Source organism: Balaenoptera physalus (genome assembly GCF_965194825.1).
Source record: "Balaenoptera physalus genome assembly, chromosome: 9".
Classification (NCBI taxonomy): Eukaryota; Metazoa; Chordata; class Mammalia; order Artiodactyla; family Balaenopteridae; genus Balaenoptera; species Balaenoptera physalus.
This window is the reverse complement of record NC_138888.1, coordinates 105,314,126-105,336,137: the sequence shown is the minus strand read 5'-3', so window position 1 is coordinate 105,336,137 and position 22,012 is coordinate 105,314,126.

The following is a 22,012-nucleotide window of genomic DNA, read 5'->3' as shown; positions in this document are numbered from 1 at the left end:
CATCAAAAAACAATAGGATACACTCTCTTCTCAGGTACTCATGGAACATTCTCAAGGATAGATGATATCTTGGGTCACAAATCAAGCCTTGGTAAATTTAAGAAAACTGAAATTGAATCAAGTATCTTTTCTGACCACAACGCTATGGGACTAGACATCTATTACAGGAAAAAATCTGTAAAAAATACAAACACATGGAGGCTAAACAATACACTATGTAATAACAAAGAGGTCACTGAATAAATCAAAGAGGAAATGAAAAAATACCTAGAAAATAATGACAATGAAAACACGGAAAACCAAAACCTATGGGATGCAGCAAAAGCAATTCTAAGAGGGAAACTTATAGCAATACAACCCTACCTTAAGAAACAAGAAACATCTCAAATAAACAACTTAACCTTACACCTAAAGCAATTAGAGAAAGAAAAACAAACAAACAAACAAAAACAAAGTTAGGAGAAGGAAAGGAATCATAAATATCAAATCAGAAATAAATGAAAAAGAAATGAATGAAACAATAGCAAATATCAAAAAAACTAAGAGCTGCTTATTTGAGAATATAAACAAAATTGATAAACCATTAGCTAGACTCATCAAGAAAAAAAAGGAGAAGACTCAAATCAATAGAATTAGAAATGAAAAAGGAGAAGTAAGAATGGACACTGCAGAAATTCAAAGGATCATGAGAGATTACTACAAGCAACTCTATGCCAATAAAATGGACAACCTGGAAGAAATGGACAGATTCTTAGAAATGCACAACCTGCCGAGACTGAACCAAGAAGAAATAGAAAATATGAACAGACCAATCACAAGCACTGAAATTGAAACTGTGATTAAAAATCTTCCAACAAACAAAAGCCCAGGACCAGATGGCTTCACAGGTGAATTCTATCAAACATTTAGAGAAGAGCTAACACCCATCCTTCTCAAACTCTTTCAAAATATTGCAGAGGGAGGAACACTCCCAAACTCATTCAACAAGGCCACCATCATCCTGATACCAAAACCAGACAAAGATGTCACAAAGAAAGAAAACTACAGGCCAATATCACTGATGAACATAGATGCAAAAATCCTCAACAAAATACTAGCAAACAGAATCCAACAGCACATTAAAAGGATCATACACCATGATCAAGTGGGGTTTATCCCAGGAATGCAAGGATTCTTCAATATACGCAAATCAGTCAACGTGATACACCATATTAACAAATTGAAGGAGAAAAACCATATGATCATCTCAATAGATGCAGAGAAGGCTTTTGACGAAATTCAACACCCATTTATGATAAAAGCCCTGCAGGAATTAGGCATAGAGGGAACTTACATCAATATAATAAAGGCCATATATGACAAACCCACAGCCAACATCATCCTCAGTGGTGAAAAACTGAAACCATTTCCACTAAGATCAGGAACAAGACAAAGTTGCCCACTCTCACCACTATTATTCAACATAGTTTTGGAAGTTTTAGCCACAGCAATCAGAGAAGAAAAAGAAATTAAAGAATCCAAATCAGAAAAGAAGAAGTAAAGCTGTCAGTGTTTGTGGATGACATGATACTCTACATAGAGAATCCTAAAGATGCTACCAGAAAACTACTAGAGCTAATCAATGAATGTGTTAAAGTAGCAGGATAAAATATTAATGCACAGAAATCTCCTGTATTCCTATACACTTATGATGAAAAATCTGAAAATGAAATTAAGAAAACACTCCCATTTACCATTGTAACAAAAAGAATAAAATACCTAGGAATAAACCTACCTAAGGAGACAAAACATCTGTATGAAGAAAATTATAAGACACTGATGAAAGAAATTAAAGATGATACAAATAGATGGAGAGATATACCATGTTCTTGGATTGGAAGAATCAACATTGTGAAAATGACTCTACTACCCAAAACGATCTACAGATTCAATGCAGTCCCTATCAAACAACCAACTGTATTTTTCACAGAACTAGAACAAAAAATTTCACAATTTGCATGGAAACACAAAGACCCTGAATAGCCAAAGCAATCTTGAGAAAGATAAAACAGAGCTGGAAGAATCAGGATCCTTGCCTTCAGACTATACTACATAGCTACTGTTATCAAGACAGCATGGTACTGGCACAAAAACAGAAATATTGATCAATGGAACAGGATAGAAAGCCCAGAGGTAAACCCACGCACATATGGAAACCTTATCTTTGATAACGGAGGCAAGAGTATACATTGGAGAAAAGATAGCCTTTTCAATAAGTGCTGCTGGGAAAACTGGACAGCTACAGGTAAAAGAAAGAATTTAGAACATTCTCTAACAACATACACAAAAATAAACTCAAAATGGATTAAAGATCTAACTGTAAGGCCAGACACTATCAAACTCTTAGAAGAAAACATAGGCAGAACACTCTATGGCATAAATCACAGCAAGATTCTTTTTGACCCACCTCCTAGAGAAATGGAAATAAAAACAAAAATAAACAAATGGGACCTAATGAAACTTAAAAGCTTTTGCACAGCAAAGGAAACCATAAACAAGGTGAAAAGCAACCCTCAGAATGTGAGATAATATTTGCCAACAAAGCAACTGACAAAGGATTAATCTCCAAAATTTACAAGCAGCTCAAGCAGCTCAATATCTGAAAAGCAAACAACCCAATCCAAAAATTGGCTGAAGACTTAAATAGACATTTCTCCAAAGAAGATATACAGATTGCCAACAAAAAACATGAAAGAATGCTAAACATCATTAATCATTAGACAAATGGAAATTCAAACTACAATGTGATATCATCTCACACTGGTCAGAATGAACATCATCAAAAAATCTACAAACAATAAATGCTGGAGAGGGTTTGTGGAAAAAGGGAACCCTCTGGTGCTGTTGGTGAGAATGTAAATTGATACAGCCACTATGGGGAACAGTATGGAGGTTCCTTAAAAAACTAAAAATAGAACTACCATACGACCCAGCAATCCCACTACTTGGCATATATACCCTGAGAAAACAATAATTCAAAAATAGTCTTGTACCAAAATGATCATTGTGGTCAGGACATGGAAGCAACCTAAGTGTCCATCGACAGATGAAAGGGTAAAGAAGATGTGACACAAATATACAATGGAATATTACTCAGTCATAAAAAGAAACGAAACTGATTTAGTTGTAGTGAGGTGGATGGACGTAGAGTCTGTCATACGGAGTGAAGTAAGTCAGAAAGAGAAAAACAAATACCGTATGTTAACACATATATATGGAATCTAAAAAAAAAAAAACAAAAAGTCATGAAGAACCAAGGGTCAAGACAGGAATAAAGACGCAGGCCTACTAGAGAAAGGACTTGAGGACACGGCGTGGGTGAAAGGTAAGCTGGGACAAAGTGAGAGAGTGGTATGGACATATATACACTACGAAAGATAAAATAGATAGCTAGTGGGAAACAGCCGCATAGCACAGGGAGATCAGCTCGGTGCTTAGTGACCACCTAGAGGTGTGGGATAGGGAGGGTGGGAAGGAGGTCGACACAAGAGGGAAGAGATATGGGGATATATGTTTATGTATAACTGATTCACTTTGTTATAAACAGAAACTAACACACCATTATAAAGCAATTATACCCCAATAAAGATGTTAAAAAAAATTAGACACAGTGGAGATTTGGACTGAAAATAATTGAACTGGTAACATTGAAGGAAAAGTATTCCCATTTCTAAAAATGTAAATTGTCAGGACAGAAAAATGAATGCGATATTTGAAATAATAATAGCAAATGAAAAGTGAAAAGCTATACTTTGCAGAAAAGTTTTAGTTGGAAAATTGTACCATATCATGCAAATTTTAAGAGGGAAAACTTTATTAATTTAGTAAATGTATACTTGCATGTATGTGTTGTATATAAAGAGAAACATTCTCAAAAACGTCCTCTTAAATATTTCAAAATATTTGAAATATTCCCTCATCATATTTAAATGTTTAAATATTTCCTCTAATCAAATATTAAAATATAAGAAATATGACTCACACGTGTAAATATTAGTGATAAACAAATTTGGCTTCAAAGTTCAGAAAATATCAGAAGAAGGACTTAAATAATTATTTTGTGTTAATTTTGAGGCACCAAATACTTTATGTTCACGTCTTAATGGATATTACCAGTAGAGTTTTAAAGGTTACTCATTATTTTGTCTCATTATTCTGTCATATACTTAGAAAGTTGTCTTGTGTTTCCTACTATGACTTTGGCTTTATTATTTCCTCTTTCATGCCTGTTAATAATTTGTATTGTCTTAATACCTGTTATACCTGATGTTAATATATCAGGTTCTTATGTTTATTTTGTACACACCATATCCTATTCATCTTTTTATTTTCCCCTTTGCTGTATCCTTATGTTTGAGACATTTTTCATGTAAATTGCATGTAAGTGTTTAATAATGGAAAAATTATTTATTGCAAGAATTTCCTTTCATTACAGCATCTCAAAATATTCTGTAATTTCAGTTTTTATTTTCTTTTTGATAAAAAAATTAGAAGAATGAAATGGTAAAGTTAAATCACAAATAAATGAGTTAGAAAACATAAAGATATTAACTAGTTACCTCCCTTCTCCACTCCCTTACTTCTGGCAACTACTGATCTTTTTATCTTCTCCATAGTTTTTCCTTTTCTGGATGTCCTATAGTTGGAACCATACAGTCTGTGGCCTTTTCAAACTCGCTTCTTTTGTTTAGTAATATGCACTTAAGTTTGCTTTATGTCTTTTCATGGCTAGATAGATCACTTCTTTTTAGTGCTGAATCAGACTCCATTGTTTGGATGTACCATAATTTATTTACCCATTTATCTACTCTACTGAAGGTATCCTGGGTGCTTCCAACTCAAGGCAATCAGGAATAAAGCTGCTATAAATATCAGTGTGTAGGTTTTTGTGTGGACATAAATTTCCAGTCCTTTGAGTAAATACCGAGTAGTGTGATTGCTAGATCAAAGGGTAAGAGTATGTTTAGTTTTGTAAGAAACCACCAAATTGTCTTCCAAAGTGGCTGTACCATTTTGCATTCTTACCAGTAATGAATAAGAGTTCCTGTTACTCCACATCCTCCAGAGCATTTGGCATTGTTACTGTTCTAGATTTTGTCCTTTCTGAAAGGCGTGTAGTAGTAACTTTTTTTTTTTTTTTTTTTTTAATGAGCACTTTCCTGGTGACATAGGGTGTGGAATATGTTTTTTTTTTCTTTTAAAGTATAGAACTTTGTACAATTGACCCCTTATAGATACACACAGTTATTTATTATTTTTTTTTATTATTTATTATTTTTGGCTGTGTTGGGTCTTCGTTTTCGTGCAAGGGCTTTCTCCAGTTGCGGCGAGCGGAGGCCACTCTTCATCACGGTGCGCGGGCCTCTCACTGTCGTGACCTCTCCCGTTGCGGAGCACAGGCTCCAGACATGCAGGCTCAGCAGTTGGGGCTCACGGGCCTAGCCGCTCCACGGCACGTGGGATCTTCCCGGACCGGGGCACGAACCCGTGTCCCCTGCATCGGCAGGTGTATTCCTAACCACTGCACCACCAGGGAAGCCCGGAATATGTTTTAATATCCTTTTTTGTCACCTGTTTATCTTCTCTAATGAGGTGTCTGTTAAGGTCTTTGGTCCATTTTTTAATCAGGTTATTTGTTTTCTTATTGTTGAGTTTTAAGTGTTCTTTGTATATTTTGGATAACAGTCTTTTATCAGATATGTCTTTGGCAAATATTTTCTCCCAGTCTATGGTTTTGTCTTCTCATTCTCTTGACTGTCTGTCACAGAGCAGAAATTTTCAATTTTAATTAATTCCAGCTTGTCAATTTTTTCTTTCATTGATTATGTCTTTGTTGTTGTATCTAAGAAGTCATCCCTATAACCAAGGTCATCTAGGTTTTCTTCTCTTTTATATTTTAGAATTTATATAATTTAACTTTTTACATTTAGATATATGATCCATTTTGAGTTAATTTTTGTGAAGGGTATAAGGTCTGTGTCTAAAGTTATTTTACTTTATTTTTTGCACTTTGATGTATAGTTTTTCCAGCACTATTTATTGAAGGGACTATCTTTACTTCATTGTATTACCTTTGCTCCCTTGCCAAAAAAAAAAGTCAAGTGACTATACTGATGGCGGTAAATGTTTTATTTTTGTGCTTAATGCTCTGGTATATGAACTTTATATTTTCTGACCTTAGGATTGTGACCCCTTCTGAAACACAACTATGCATGAATCTCTTATGTTTCTGTAGTCTTGCAGTCAGAGTCTCTACTCAGCTACATATTTTCTTGACTATCTTTTCAAGGATGTTGAGCTTTAAGTCCTAAATTTAAGGGCCATTTTTATTTGTTGCATTGACATCTGGGGAAAAGGAGGTCCTCGAATGGCTCCCTAGCCAAACAACCTCCTTTACCATCATGACCTGCCACAGGTTTGCTTGTCCCTGAGCAGCAGGCTTCATTTTCTTTCCAGCCACAGAAATATTCCAACAAGCCAATCACATCCTCTCACAAGAACCAGGGTCTACTCCATTCTCTTGATACTATAAAATCAGCCTTGCATGGCCCCTGCTTGCTCTCTCTGTTCCTGACTTCACCCTCTGTGTGCTCTGCGTGCCATGCTGTGTCCTCCCCTAGGCTGGGAGTAGATCTAATGAATTGCTGTAGAACTCACCTGCTCAGTGTTGGCCATTCCTGTACCCCTAGATCAAGAATCCCCCCTCACCAAAGGTACAATTAAAACAGTATATTCATATAGTCAGCAGCTTTGAGTGGTAGAGAATGTGTCTGTTTCTGGAGCAAAGGTCTGGTTAGATTACTGTCTAATATAATGAATATCTCTCTCTCCAAGGCAAAGGTCAGATAGCTCACCTGAAACTAACACAACATTGTAAATCAACTAAACTCCAATAAAATTTTTTAAACAGGTCTCAGCTCCCTAAACTCAGGGTTCCTCAGCCATGATACACACCTGCTGCCTGTGTTGCATCCACCAAAGTTTCTCTACCAAGCCCCTCGGTGCCTGAGAGGCTAGGAGAGTCGGTGTGAAATTAAGTTAATTTTGACTCTTGACTCATGAGTAATAGTGTCTTGTCACTGACCCCAAAGTCTCATGTCTTCAGGTAAGTATGAAACTGACAAGATAACTTGTTAACTTTCAAGTAGAGTAGAATTTCATTCTTCATAGTTCTTGAAACCTTTCACTTTGGATTTGCTGGCATACATTTGCCATGTATTGGTTTTAGTCTTTCTCAATAACTTTGTTTTTATTAATTGGTTTCCCTATGTGATTTGTTGACATTTTTGGTATTATTTTATATTTCTTCTTTCATTACTTTTCATTATATTTTTCTAGAGAGTAGATTCTAGATTATATTTTCTAGAGAGAGGAACTCTAGAGAGTTCCTTTATAATTATACTTTTCCAAATTTTAGAGTCATCTATTTCTCTTTATTTGCATTAAATGCTAACATGTTATTTTGTGTCACGTTCATTTCTTTTTATCAGTGAGATTCTTTGTTCATTCTTCCTCTCCATTTTTAAAAATTGTGTTATTTCTACTTTGTTAGAGTACAAAATGTTGACATACTATTCATTTCACTCATTTTTACTTTCGTTTCAGTCTTACCTGTGCAATTAAATATATTCAATATTTACTATCAGACCTTCTGCAAAGGTCTCTCCAGTCATATTTTATTTGAGTGAAGCTCTTCTAGTAGGCTTTTCTGGAAGATCTGTGTGTATGATACTCCCTGAATTATCATATATTTAAATTCTTAGTACAATACCCTTGGCACTTGAAAGATAGCTTGACCTAATATAAAACTTTTGGCTCAAAATGTGTTTCCTTGAGATTTTTGTAAAATCTCATATGGTTCTATTGTTGCCTCATTTATATGCTTACTTTGATTATTCTGGAGCAATGTAGTTTAGTTTTGTTTTGTTTTTTTGTTTTGTTTTGTTTTGTTTTTGCATTTCAATTTTTTCCTCTTGTTGCCTACATTCAAGTAATTTTATTAGTGTATATCTTATAATTGGTAATTGAAGTTAGGATTTATAGTTACACAATGAGCCTGTTTTATTGGTAGATTCATCTGTCTTTTGTATTTCTGAAAATGTTTATCATATTAGTCCTTAAATATCATTTCTGTCCTTTTGTTTTTTTTTTCTTTTTCCAGTGATGTTAACTTAATGTATATTGTAATTTCTTTGTCAGTCATCTAAAACTACCACTAATTCTTGAATTCTTTATACTTTCTTAATTCTTAGATTTCCAACATTTTTTTCTTCTATCTTTTGGCTGTTTTCTTTCCTCAATACCCTGTTATATTTTAGGGGAGACTACTCTCTTTTATGCACTTCCAATCTAGTCTCATTGCTGGGATGAATTTCCACTCTTCCTCCCCAATTTCTTTCGTGAATTTAGTCAACTCTAGTTTTCATATATTCTAATGTTTTGTTCATTTCTATTCTTGATTTTGAATTTTTTATTATTCTGCAAGTGAAGTCCTGTGTTACACTACTGCTCTCTTTTCATGATTGCTTTTCTAATGAGTGTTTTGTCAGCTGAAGTGTTTTGATCTAATATTTTAAAATATAGTATCATTTTATAAATATGGCCCAATAAATTTTTTCTATTGTGAAATACTATATACTTTCCTTGATTAACTATAGTAGGTATGAGCATGTATGGTGATGAGCATTTCAAATAATAAATTAATAATTTTTAGAAAGAGAGAAATTAGTCTTTTCTGATTTTATGACTCTCTTTGTTTACTCTAAGATCCTTAGTTTTCCCATCTTTCTTCCTTTTTATCCCTTACAACATTTGCCAAAAGGTGTAATCTCATCCCCAGTCCCCTTTCTCTTAGCAGTGCCTTTCTTAAAATTTCTATTCATTTCCACAGCATTTGGATTTTAACCACCAGATCTCAGACTACTTCTCAGCGTTTTTCCACTTAGGGAAGTAGAGAGTAGTTTTTATGTGTGTTCTCTTGTTGTCGGTCCCACTGCCCTCTTCTCTTTTCCATAATCTCTACCTTAGGTGCTCTGATCCAATGTGTCTTTTGGAAGGCTCTGACTGTTTTGAATGCTTCATTACATATGAACTGAAGTTAAAAGTGATTTCTATCTTCTTTTCATAGGTATGGGACATGGTAGTTTATTTACTCTCCTTTATAATATGTGTAATATTTGTAAGATTTGTGCAGTAACTGAGATTTAGACAAAATAATTCATTATATCATTCTGTACTATTTTCTCAAAAATATATGTTAACAGAATTGATTTAACGAATATAAAGAAATATAAAGGAATACAGTACAATATAATATAAAGAAAACACTAATTATGGGAAAAAATAGGGAAAATGTTTAAAAAAGCTAAAATTGCTGTATCCATATCTATATGAACTTTTGATTTTCTATATTTCTAAACTAATGGTTAATTATTGAAAATTATTCATCACATATAGTGATGGAAAATTCTCCAAGTATTTTACAATTGGCCTAACACTGAACCTCAAAGATGAAAATAATTAATATAAATGTTTTACAAACCAATTACATCCTCTTATGACTATAAACATCTCCTAAATTTAACACTAGGAAATGAATTCCAGAAATATTGTTTTATAATAAATCATAGAAGAGTAAAGTTTAATTCAGGAATACAGGAACATGACAAAAATAAGAAAAGACATGAATATGTCAAGCAGAAATTAATAAAAACAATGCAGTATATGTTTAAAAGATGGTGGATAAAATACATCTATATCTGTATTTAAGTCTATTAATATTAAAAAACAAAAATAGAAACAAAAAACTCTGTTGTGGTCCATTCAGACTGCTATAACAAAATAGCATACTCTCGGTAGCTTATAAATGACAGAAATTTACTTCTCCACACTTCTGGAGACTGGGAAGACCAAGATCATGCTGCTGGTTGATTTGATGTTTAGTGAGGCCCACTTCCTAGATGGCACCTTTTAACTGGGTCCTTACATGGTGGAAGGAGCTAAGGAGCTTTTTTATTTTGTTTGTTTGTTTAATAAAAGCACAAATTTCATGCATGAGGGCTCAACCATCACATTCTAAGCACCACTTAATTACTCTAGCTCCTAATACCTTTATCTTGGGCATTAGGATTTCAACATATGAATTTTGGGAGGATGCAAACATCCATACCATAGCAACCACTTAACAACTTGTGTATAAAATATTTTCTGAACATAAAAAAATAATATCTATCAGGAAAAGAAACTCAGCTTCATATTAAAGAACAGATTCTTAGTTCTAAGAAAGGTTGTCCCACTCTCAAAAGTGTGTTCTGCTAGGATTGTCAAAGCATTGTTCTAATTTCCTTATCAAAATTTACATTTGCATGATTAGAATGCCAGAATATCAATTTCCAATTTTATAATAAATATTGAGGAAATTAAATACATCTGCCCTGGTGAAGATATGCCATTACTACTTTCAAGATAACTCTGATAATGTGAAATAATTCACAAAGTTTGAGCAAAGATATTAGGTTAGAATTAGACAATATTTTCTTTAAACTCAAGATCATTGCTTCTCTTTCAGGAAAATTAAGAAACCTAGACATTATCCAATAGATTCTCTCAAAAGAAAGATCATATCTTGTTTCCAAAGTAGTCCAAAGTGTGGACAATAAACGCAGGCAGTATCTATACCAGAAATCTTCCCTGATTTCTAGTCTACTCCTCTATCCATGATAGATCAAATCCCCCTTCTTGGTTCTGTTAAAGAAAAATTGCACTGGACAAGTTAAGCAGACAAGGAAGACTTGATTCAAGACTATTGCAATCAGGGAGCAAGACTGAACTCAACTCCACTGGAAAAAAAGATGGGAGAGAGTTTTAGTGCTGGAGTGAGCAGTGAAAAAGTACTGGAGGAAGTGAAGGGGAAGATTGGTAATGTCATCACATCATCTGTGTTTGCTAATTGGTGCTTATGGGGTCCCACAGAGACCAGAAGACAGGGGCACCATCTTTTTTTGATGATTTCATTTCAAAGGGACAGCTCCCACTTCCTAGAGAAAGACATTCCTGTGTTGTAAAACTGGCAAGAAGCTGGAAGAAGATTTATATCTGAAAGGAGCTGAGAAAGGATTTACAATTACAAGTTTTCTAAAGTAAATGCTCTAAGGAAAAGTTCAGGAACCTATAGGCAGGAAGAAATCTCTTGAGCTGTGCCCTCTCACACTGAGGTTGGGGTGGCCTTGTGACTTGTTTTTTCCAAGAGGACATTAGCAATTATGAGATAAGATGAGGCTTGAAAATTATTTGTACATTGGGACTTTCTCTTGCTGCTTTTTGGAAATTTGATGTTAGTGGAGAAGCATGAATTAGCCTATTAGTGGAAGAGAAACCTACATGGGACCAAAACAAACTGTGCTCACTTAGGATCCCCTAGAGAAAACAGTCTGCCAAGTTTCAGGTATGTAAGTGAGGCCATTCTAGTACACTCAGTCTCAGCTGAGTCACAAGCAGGACACAAACATTTGATAGATTGGCCCACAACAAAAATAACCACTGCACTGCAGATTTGAAAGAAATAATACATATTTATTGTTTTATACCACTAAACTGTGGGGTGTTTGTTAAGCACCACAAGTTAACTGATAAATGATTTCTGGCCTCTACCATAATGCTTATACTAAGAGTCTAATTACTTTGCTGAACAAGCAAGCAAACTAATGATATAAATTTGGTAGAACAGATTATAGCTGAAACCTGAATGAGATCTGTAAGTTAAGCTGTGTAGAAAAAAACCTTATAATTCATAGAGAGCACTTAACATAGAGTCAAGGTTATGTTAAGCACCCATACAAATATATGTTATCCTCATCTAAGTTTCTGGATTAGTATTAGATTTGATAAAATTAGGCATAATTTTAAAAATACATAAGATGTTTACCCAAACAGTATTATAAAGTTGTGTAGTACATGTCAGCCTAACCTTAAAGAAGATAAATAGGGTGAAGCATCAGCAATCATCTCCCTTAATAGACTAGGGAGAGAAACTGTTCAGTATCACTTCAATGTACTCATAGGCAATGATTTAGTATGTATCTACTTTTGTCTAATCGGGGTGAACTCAAACAATTAAGGAACCAGAGAAACCAGGCATACCTGAGTTAAGACACTCCATCCACCTATTCACATGGACACACGTGTGTACACACACATACACTCACAAAAGATCTATTATGAATTGCTCTATAATCCACTTACTTTCATGACTAATAAACTCACTCAACCTGGAATGCATTTTCCCTTATTGTCTGTCAAATTCTCAACTTAAATTGCAACTCTTCTCCCTTTACACATTATTTTCTGAAACCTCAATCAGAGCACTCAATTTATTCCAATTTCTCTTATAGTTTATTCTTTGCAAATATTTTAGTTCCATTATACTTCACTTATCTGGTATTAACTTTATGTTCACAGCCCTTAGCACAGGGTTTTGTGCATAACAGATATCTGATGGTGACCCCCAAATTACTACCAAGTGCGGTATATAGTACATAAAACAATTTTGTTTGATTTTGACTCACTAACATATAAAATTACATATTTATCTCATCTACATAAAATTTGATATTGAAGAATAAGTAAAATAATCTAGTCAGATTTTAAGGAACTCTATCTTTTCATTTTTTCAGAATTAAGGAAAAATCCTATGCATCATTTTTATGATCATGCAAATTACAGACTAGAATTCCAACAGATGCTTCCTTTTTTTAAAATTTTATTTATTTATTTTTGGGTGTGTTGGGTCTTCATTGCTGCGTGCTGGCTTTCTCTAGTTGTGGCGAGCGGGGGCTACTCTTTGTTGCAGTGCACGTGTTCTCATTGTGGTGGCTTCTCTTGTTGTGGAGCACAGGCTAAGTGTGTGGGCTTCAGTAGTTGTGACACGTGGGCTCAGTAGTTGTGGCTTGCGGGCTCTAGAGCACAGGCTCAGTAATTATGGCACACGGGCTTAGTTGCTTTGCAGCATGTGAGATCTTCCCGGACCAGGGCTCGAACCCATGTCCCCTGCATTGGCAGGCGGATTCTCAACCACTGTGCCACCAGGGAAGTCCTCAACAGATGCTTCTTGAGTATATGAATGTTAATACAGAAAAGGAAGAAAACTGTCACAGACACTGTTATCTTATTTAATATTTACAGCAGCCCTATAATAAGATGTAGGGAGAGACAGAGGCTTACTAATGGATAAAGAACTAGATTTTAGGCTGTCTCAAAACTTCACACTGATTCTGTGCTATTTTGTTCTTCTACATAAACTGAAAAATGAAATCCTACTGAGAATATTTTACAATATATTTATAAAATTCAGATTCCAGTTATCTAAAGATGTATCCAGTTACAAATCTACATATGTAAATCTGTAGAAAAAATATATGAAAATCTGTAGACCCATAGCATTAAACCTTTTTGATTTCATGTGAGGCTGTATTTCTCTTTCATTACTTATAAGTTCAACAGTAATGCCTAAAAATGATTCATTCAAAGAAGTCACCCTTATATGTTTGATATTTTAATTATTTCTTTTTTATACTATAACTTGTAACTTCAAAATTATTACTTTTTCATAGTTGTGATATTTAGAAGAAAAGTTATCATCCAGGTAACATTTTAGGTGGCTTTATAGCAAAGTAAAATTTATTTCAGTTATAAAATAAGAACAGGTGCTATCAAAACTTTTTATATCCTTCCATGATATGAAAGCTAGATTCCATGAATAAAACTTTAGTTTTTCTTTAAATATTCAAATGTTGGAGAATTTTTAGAATGATATTTTCAAGGTTTAAGGGGACATGACATTTCACTAGAAAAATAGAGGTAAAACACCATCAATTACTACATAGGAAATTACAACTTAGGGAATCACTTCAGTAAGTTGACTACCTTGGAATGGCAGTTATACATTAAAATCTACTCCAAGGATGACAACAACATGATTACCACACTGAGTTTCATAACTACAGCTAAAATGCCACTCTGATGTTTAAAATTAGATTAGAAAAAAAGTTCACATATATCATTTATATTACAAAATTTGAGCTAAACTCTGGTATATTCTTTCCTTAAGCATGGGTATTATTTCCTGCTTTAATAGAGGATTTTTAAGAGTCATGTGTTTAAGCACCTAATATGAATTCAAATTATTAAACATGGTTCTTCTTAACTACTCCTTAGATTGCAAGGATCTTGTGTTTTAAGTTTGACTACATGACCCACCACTACAAAAGGACACTATTGATTAATCAGTTTATAACCTGAAAATAGCCATATAACTTTGCAACTATTGTTCCTGGGAAATTTTCTTTGAGAATTTTCCTTTTGTTAAATAAGGGAATTTAAAAGAGAATGTTAAATAATTCCAGGAGAACTTTAGAAAAAATAAGGAAACAACCAATCAAGCAAACTAAGTAAAATCCTACAACAGAATCATCTGGATTTACAGTTCATAGAAATATGCAACCAAGTAGCAGTTTAGTTGGAGGGGGCAGCTTAGCCTCTATTACACCACCTTTGTGTCTTTGCTAAGTTTCAATCTGATCTAGTTATGGAGATACTGAACACCCCTCATTTTTCTTTACTGGTTCCCACTTTCAAGCAGCTTATGTCCCCTTTTGCAGACCACTCACAGCCCTCCACTTCTCAAGGCATGTATTTAAGGAGTTAGGGTCTTGTGGCAATGAAAATTTGTTCAACTGCGCTCGTTGGTCCAAATATTGGTGGTTTATGGCACAAGCAAGAGTAGCCATGTGCTGAAGCCCACAAGGTTTCCTTCAATATACTATTTCACATCTAGGTCATTTTTAACTTTAAACATTTGAGGAACATAAATCTCTTTACACAGAGGTCTTTCTGTTGACAAGTCTATATTCTCAGCCATAGTGCATTAGTCCTTCAGGAGTTTCTCCTAATAGAGTTGAAATCACATCTCTCGAAAACATTTTGAGTTTGCATTATATGGGGACTATTTACTTTTTGTTTGTTTGTTTGTTTGTCAGTCTGTGTTCTGTAATGAAAAATAGGTGAGGAATATACAACTTCATTCCTTTCTATTTCTTTCTCCTAGAAACTGATTGGGCTCTATGCTTTAGGATATGCACATATAATCAAAGCGCATTCTCAACAGTCACAAAGGGTGACAACCACCCTTAAAATGCCATTATTAAATGACTAAATATAATTCTGAGCTTCCTCACTTGGAATTTCAATTCCAGAAGAGTCCACAGTAAATTTGCAAGCCTGAAATTTTAAAAAAATAAATAAATAAAAAGTAAAAACTTAGTACCTCTTCCCTATTACAAAAATGATTGCAGGTAGCTTAAACCATAAAAAGATTCATTTAAGATCAAATAAACTTAAAAATAAGCTAAAGTAGTGAGAAATAAAAATATGCAAGAAAGAAAGATATATCCACCAAAATTAGGCTAATACAAATACATGCTTTCAAGTATTTTATATTTGGGCACAGTTTTTTTCATTATGTTTTCTGTTAGCCATGTGAGGAGGGAAATAAATTTATAGATTTCATAAGTTTCATCAGACGACAAAACAGATGCTCAAGAGAATAATTATTCCCAAGATCCAGATGAGGGCAATGTTTCATTCAAAGGCCCTCAACCTGAAGACACCATACAATGTAATGAATGCATTCCCTCAAAGTAACCCATCTAGGAAATACAGCAAGGGGGTTTCCTGTGATAATACATATGGTTTGTCCTGCAATATCTGGAGTGAGTGAACAATCTAATAATTAGAACCATACTTGCTGATTAGAGTGAATGAATTCTTTTCTATACGGCTCAAGAGTTTAGTTTTTTAAGTTGTTCAGGGTTAAGTATCTGTTAGAACAGTGTTTCTCACTTTTCTTTTTCATTGTTACCCCTTTAAGGAGAGAATTGCACAATTTCCTAATTTTTTCCTAATCCACCGCTCCATGAATTTTTAACACAGGTATACTATCTATCTCTTTATGTACTATATGTGTGTTTCTGATTTATGCATATAATAGCAAGTTTTTTCACCTCTCCTCCTCTAGAACAAATCAGTGTTCAACACTTTTGCGGACAATATCACCTTTACTGAGAAATCATATATTAGAGAAATAGACTTTTCTCTTGCCAATATTAATGACTCCTATTACTGTAATTTTCAGGCTTTACTAGTGCCATCTCCAGAACTATATACTCAAAGGGCAAGAGAGGAAGGAGGTAAAAGGTACTCCTTTTCCCATATCTAAGACAACTTTCCAAAACACAGTTTGGTAAAGACCATCCAACAGCAGACCACTAAAGCAGCTATTGTTCACATATACATTTCTCTGATTTAGTCCAGAGGAGATTTTAGAATATGTAAAGAAACTTATTTTTCTTCTCAGCTGGCTTTTGGAATGTATCAGCAGTAGTAAGTTCAATATTGTGCTAACAAATTATTGCTGTGCAGCTAGATAGTCTTCATTACAGTAAAATGCAGAGATTTCATGCACTGTAATGAAAGGCTAGGCAGAGCCTTTTTTCTTTTTTCTTTTTTTTTTTCTTTTTTGCATGAAACTTGAGAGTGTAACAATGGATCCATGGAAGGAACTCAGGGCCCCTGGCCAAACTTTCTCACATCTTGAATTGTGAAACATCTAAAAGTGAAAGTCCTACTGAAGTCAATTATTTCTTGCACAATGAATGTATCCTTTAAATGAAATGGCAATAGCGGGACAGTCCATTTTATACTTTCCAATATCCCATACAGATGTTTCTTTGAAATAAAGGACAAACACACATACATACCCCATGTACAGACTTTGTATTTCTGGGCATTTTCTCTTTTACTACTTAATTTTATATATTAAATTTAAAGAGACAAATCAAACCAATTTTTTTCAAAATTAATTTTGTGTCTTAGACTTCCACTTCTGAGGATTTTATATTTTACTATGGGATAAAAATCTAACCCTGATAAAGTCAGCCTCGGGTTTACTAACTGTTCTTGATGATGAGCATGAGGTAGATGGACATTTTGTTCATATAAGTTCTCCCCTAAGTTTTGAACATATTAAGTGGCCCAGGAACTGAATTCACAGGAGAAATTGGAAGGAAGTAAACTGATAAGCACCAAAAAAATTAGTACTTCTCTGTGTCGTTGTGTTTTGTACAATGGTGTAGGGAAAAAAAAAGTTAGAGGAAGAAAAAATTTCAACAAGATTTAGAGATGGAGAAAGGTATGTGATTTGGTCTACAAAAGTCTCTGGCAGCTCAGTGGCCAAAATAAGTTTGGAGCTGTTATGAAATTTTAAGCTGTTTGGATTGGTTTAATGTAAGTTATCACTATTTCTCCAATTTAGTAAAGCTTGCCAGACTTTCAAAATTATTCAGTGGCCTGAGTTTCAAAACCCATGGGATGATCCATAAACTGAAATAATTTAATCAAAATGAAAACTAAAAATCAGAGATAAGCAATGTATGTTTAGATTATCCAATACTTTCAAGCCTTGGACTAGAAGTTTGTTACCTGCAAGAGCATATCCTAAATAGTAAGGTGAGACATAGATTAGCATATGTACTGAATATATGTAAAGTGCCATATATCTTACAAAATCCATGAAGAGTTTTATTGGTGCTGTCTCAAAATTATGTCAGTTATATTCACATTTCTTTATCTAACCTTTATTCCACCATCCACTCTCACTGAATGGTTACTGTAACCACCTTCCAGCTTATAATTATTTTTCTAAAATTGAAAACAGATCATATCAACCACTTCCAGAAAATCATCTGATAGCTTTCCACTGAATTTAGAATAAAATCTGAAGCACAATGGCCCTGCATATTAGGATGTTTGCCTACCTCTCCAACCATGTACATGCAGTTGTTTTCAGGGCTCTAACTATGTTGCTGTTCAATCCTACCAAGCTCCTTTCTGCTCCATCACCTTTGTTCTTTTCTCTTGAAAGAAGGGGCTTCCTCAGGAACATACTAGTCAGTTGTCTGTCTTCTCTTAGCTTCCTGCCCAGATCTACTCTAAAGCATTTGCTACTCATCAGTTACTCTCTCTAAATAACACTTTTAATTTTTTCTCATACTGTATGTTTTATGTTTCCGTATGTGTGTTTAGCATGTCTCTACCTTCAGAGGTGCACAAATTTTCACTGTCCCACTCATCATCCTATTCTATGACATAAGGAATTTCTTGGCAGCTATAGATTATTAATAAATAAAAGTAATTAACCAATTAATAAGAAAAGGTAGTCTCTTGATAATATAGATTCTGTGAAAGAATATTTTTGTTCTGGTCTTCTTGTATCAAACCAAGTTATAATTTTTGGAGCCAATACATCTAAATGTAAGTAGATAACAGTGTTTCTTTATGGAGACCTGTTTCTGATTTTTTAAAAAAGCAAATATACCTGATGATCTCTAGAAATTATAAGACAACTGGATGTAAAATCAAGAGTCAAAGAAATTTGATTTTTCCCATAGCTCTAACCCTAACAAAACAATATCATTTTTCATCTTAGACTTTCATTTTTTTCCCTGGAAGTAAGGATATGATTTTATGAGTTATTTCTCAAACTTATTTTTAAGCATTCAAGTTTGTTTTCCTCCCAAATCATATCTGTGAGCATCTTCAAAACACAGGATTGGATTCTCTTATGTTGAAGCAGTAGTGAGGAAAAAAGCCTGCTCTGCTTGTTTCATCCTTCAAACTTGACAAACCCAGAGACACACAGATTAAAATGACTGGATTTGAACATCAGAAGGAGCCTTCCTACATTACTATTTTTCCATTTAAATTCTGATTTAAATAAATTTTGCCAAAAAGCAGAGAGGTGCTTAGATGAATTTTACAAATCCAAAGAGCTCCTTTTTAACATATGCATAGAATTATTTGTGTTGTGTTAGTTAAATTGTGAAAGTTGGAAATACCGATATGGATCTTACCTTACAAAAGTAGAAACTCAGTCAATTACTGTGTTTAGTGTATCAGGCAAAATACGAAAAGAAGTTTGAGACAAGTTACTAATCTCTCCACTTGTCACATGATGGTCAGAAAGCTCACCGATGTGTTTGGCTAATATAAATGTCTCCCAGTAAATGTGTCACATAGTTTTCAAGGACCAGTAGGTCTGACTCCTTCAGCAAATCTAAGATAAAGCATAACTTGTTAACAAGCCATCAGTGTAATCTCATTCTATCAGCACATAATCCATGATTAAGTATATGATGAGCTTGAAGAAAACATTTTTAAAAAAATCTTTATATAGGAAGCAACTTGTCTCAACTTATAGCTATATCTCAAAGTCTAAGAAATATTTTGTTCCTATTACTTGATAAATAGGGAGGAAAAAAAGAGAATAAGACAATCATTTTATAGGATTAAAATACAAACTAAGAAAATAATATTTAAATATTTTAGATTCATGGGAAGTTAGATGAAAGTGTAAAGTATACTTGCACTTTTAAGTTTGACATAGTTTGTTTTTCAAGAACTGAAAAAAAAGGGATATTATCACTCCTTAATGTTGTTTTTGTGTGTGCCTGCATTCACTAATAAATGTAAAACTCGATTAAATATATTTTCCTGCCACTACATTGTCTGTTTCTTCTAGGCCCCCTATTTTCTTCTTTCTTTCTTTCTTTCTTTCTTTCTTTCTTTCTTTCTTTCTTTCTTTCTTTCTTTCTTTCTTTCTTTCTTCTTTCTTTCCTTCTTTCTTTTCATCTTGCATACCCTTGATACAATTATCAAAACTAAGAATTAATATTGATATAATATTAGCTACATTATAGATTATATTTTGCTATTTACAGTTTTTCTGTTAATATCTTTTTTTCTTTTTTATTCCAGGATCCATTGCAAGTTATCACATTGAATTTAGTTATTATGTCTCTTTAGACTCCTTCAATCTATGACAATTTCTCAGTCTTTCGTTGTATTATATAACCCTCACACTTTGGAACAGTACCAGTCAAATGTTTGACAAAGTGTCTCCACAATGTGAGCTTAGCTGATATTTCCTCCAGATTAGATAATACATTTGGCCAGAAAAAAAAAAAAAAAAAAAAAGTGGGAACTTCCCCGGCAGCCCAGTGGTTAAGACTTTGCATCCCCAATACAGGGGGCACAGGTTTGATCCCTGATCGAGGAACTAAAATCTCACATGCCACACAGCGTGACCAAAAAAAAAAGAAAAAAAGTGATAAGCCCTTCTTAGTGCATAACATCGGGGGTACATGAGGTAAATATGTCTTATTACCGAACTACTAATATATCTTACTGAGTATGATGCTAACATTGATCTCTTTGTTGAAATGGTCTCAGCCTGGTACAGACTTGTTTGATGTGAAATTATTAAATATATCTATTATTTTATATGAATTTCTAAATAATGAAAGTTTTAGTATGTTACTAATAAAGTACATTATTGTAGATTCTTAATACCCTAATTAAACTGAGTTGTCCACGTAGACAGTCAAGGCCTTTCATGATTTTGAAAACATGGAGTTTTGGTGGTTAAATTTTCTGAAATTGAGTTTGTTGAACAAATGTTCACACTCTAATTCACTTAACACATAAATAAAATTTAACTAAATTACCATTAACATAACACTTAGACCATAATAACACACTGATTCTAAAATAATACTAGATAATGGACTCACATGGAATCGTTTTTTATCTCATATAATTCATCATCACTATGGACTGCATTCTCTGTTTTTTGACCCATCGTGAAAGTATTTAGAATCCAAATTTTAACATAGCTTACTTTATGTTCAGTGCCACATAACATATAAAAAAAGAAAAAAACATAACAATGGAAACTGTTTTAGATTTTAAATCAGTAAATATTGGAAGAAATTACACGTATTTTCAAATATCCTTGTTTTTTTGTTGTTGTTTGGGGGGGTTATTTATTTATTTATTTACTTACTTATTTTGATTATCTGAAATAAGTAAAATGCCTTCCACAGATAAAAATGTAATTATTTTTGACAATGAAATATATCATTGAAGAGACAAAAAACTTAAATCCACTAACAGCTGAAAAAGTGAGTTTATCTGAAAACATAAAGTGGACATTGGGACTATCAGGAAACAGGACTGAGTTGCATGTTTGCTCTTTTCATGGAAGAGGAAAACATGATACTTTTAATAAACTGGAAATAAAGACTATGTTATTTAACAACATGGGTAATGTTATGAGAAACCTGAAGTTACAAAAAGTCCTCACTGACTGCCACACAGGGAATAATCAGAACTGGAGTCCACAAACAGGTATAATGCACATCAGCCTAGGTTCTCTTTCACTACGTCTGAGGATGACTTCACTCCTGCCTGTTCAGAGATATGGAAATACTACAGTATTGATTTGAATACATTAAAAGTATTCTAGGTGAATTATGAGCCCCCTATTCCACATATTCATGGTCAGAAATGTGAAGGTTATGGAGTTTGTGATGAGTGAATTTATTCCATTCATTCCAAATAATCATTTTTTTGCTTTTTGGAAGAAGTCTAAATCCTATACAACATCTACATCCTCTAACAAATTCCAACCATTCTACTAAGAATTGTACATATTTTGGTATATGGATGGGAAGTATAGAGTTAGAAAAAATGATATAAGTGAAGAGAAAAAAAGAAGAGATATGATGAATGTTAGAAATTCTCCAAAGGATATTGAAATGCTATTTTTTCCATCTTTATAGCAAAAAAACAGTATTAAAACTATTATTAAAATACAGGTACTCTGAATTAATTCTCAAGTCAATTCACCCATTTCACTCCCTTTAATGATGTATTTAGGTATTAATTAATTGTTTAATTATATCTCTCATTCTTAGTTACTCAATAATGAGCTATGAAATTCCTGATTTTTAGTGGGCAAGAAGCAGCCCCACATCTCCAGGCCATGAACCTGCTGTGCAGGGATCTGGTCACACACATCAGT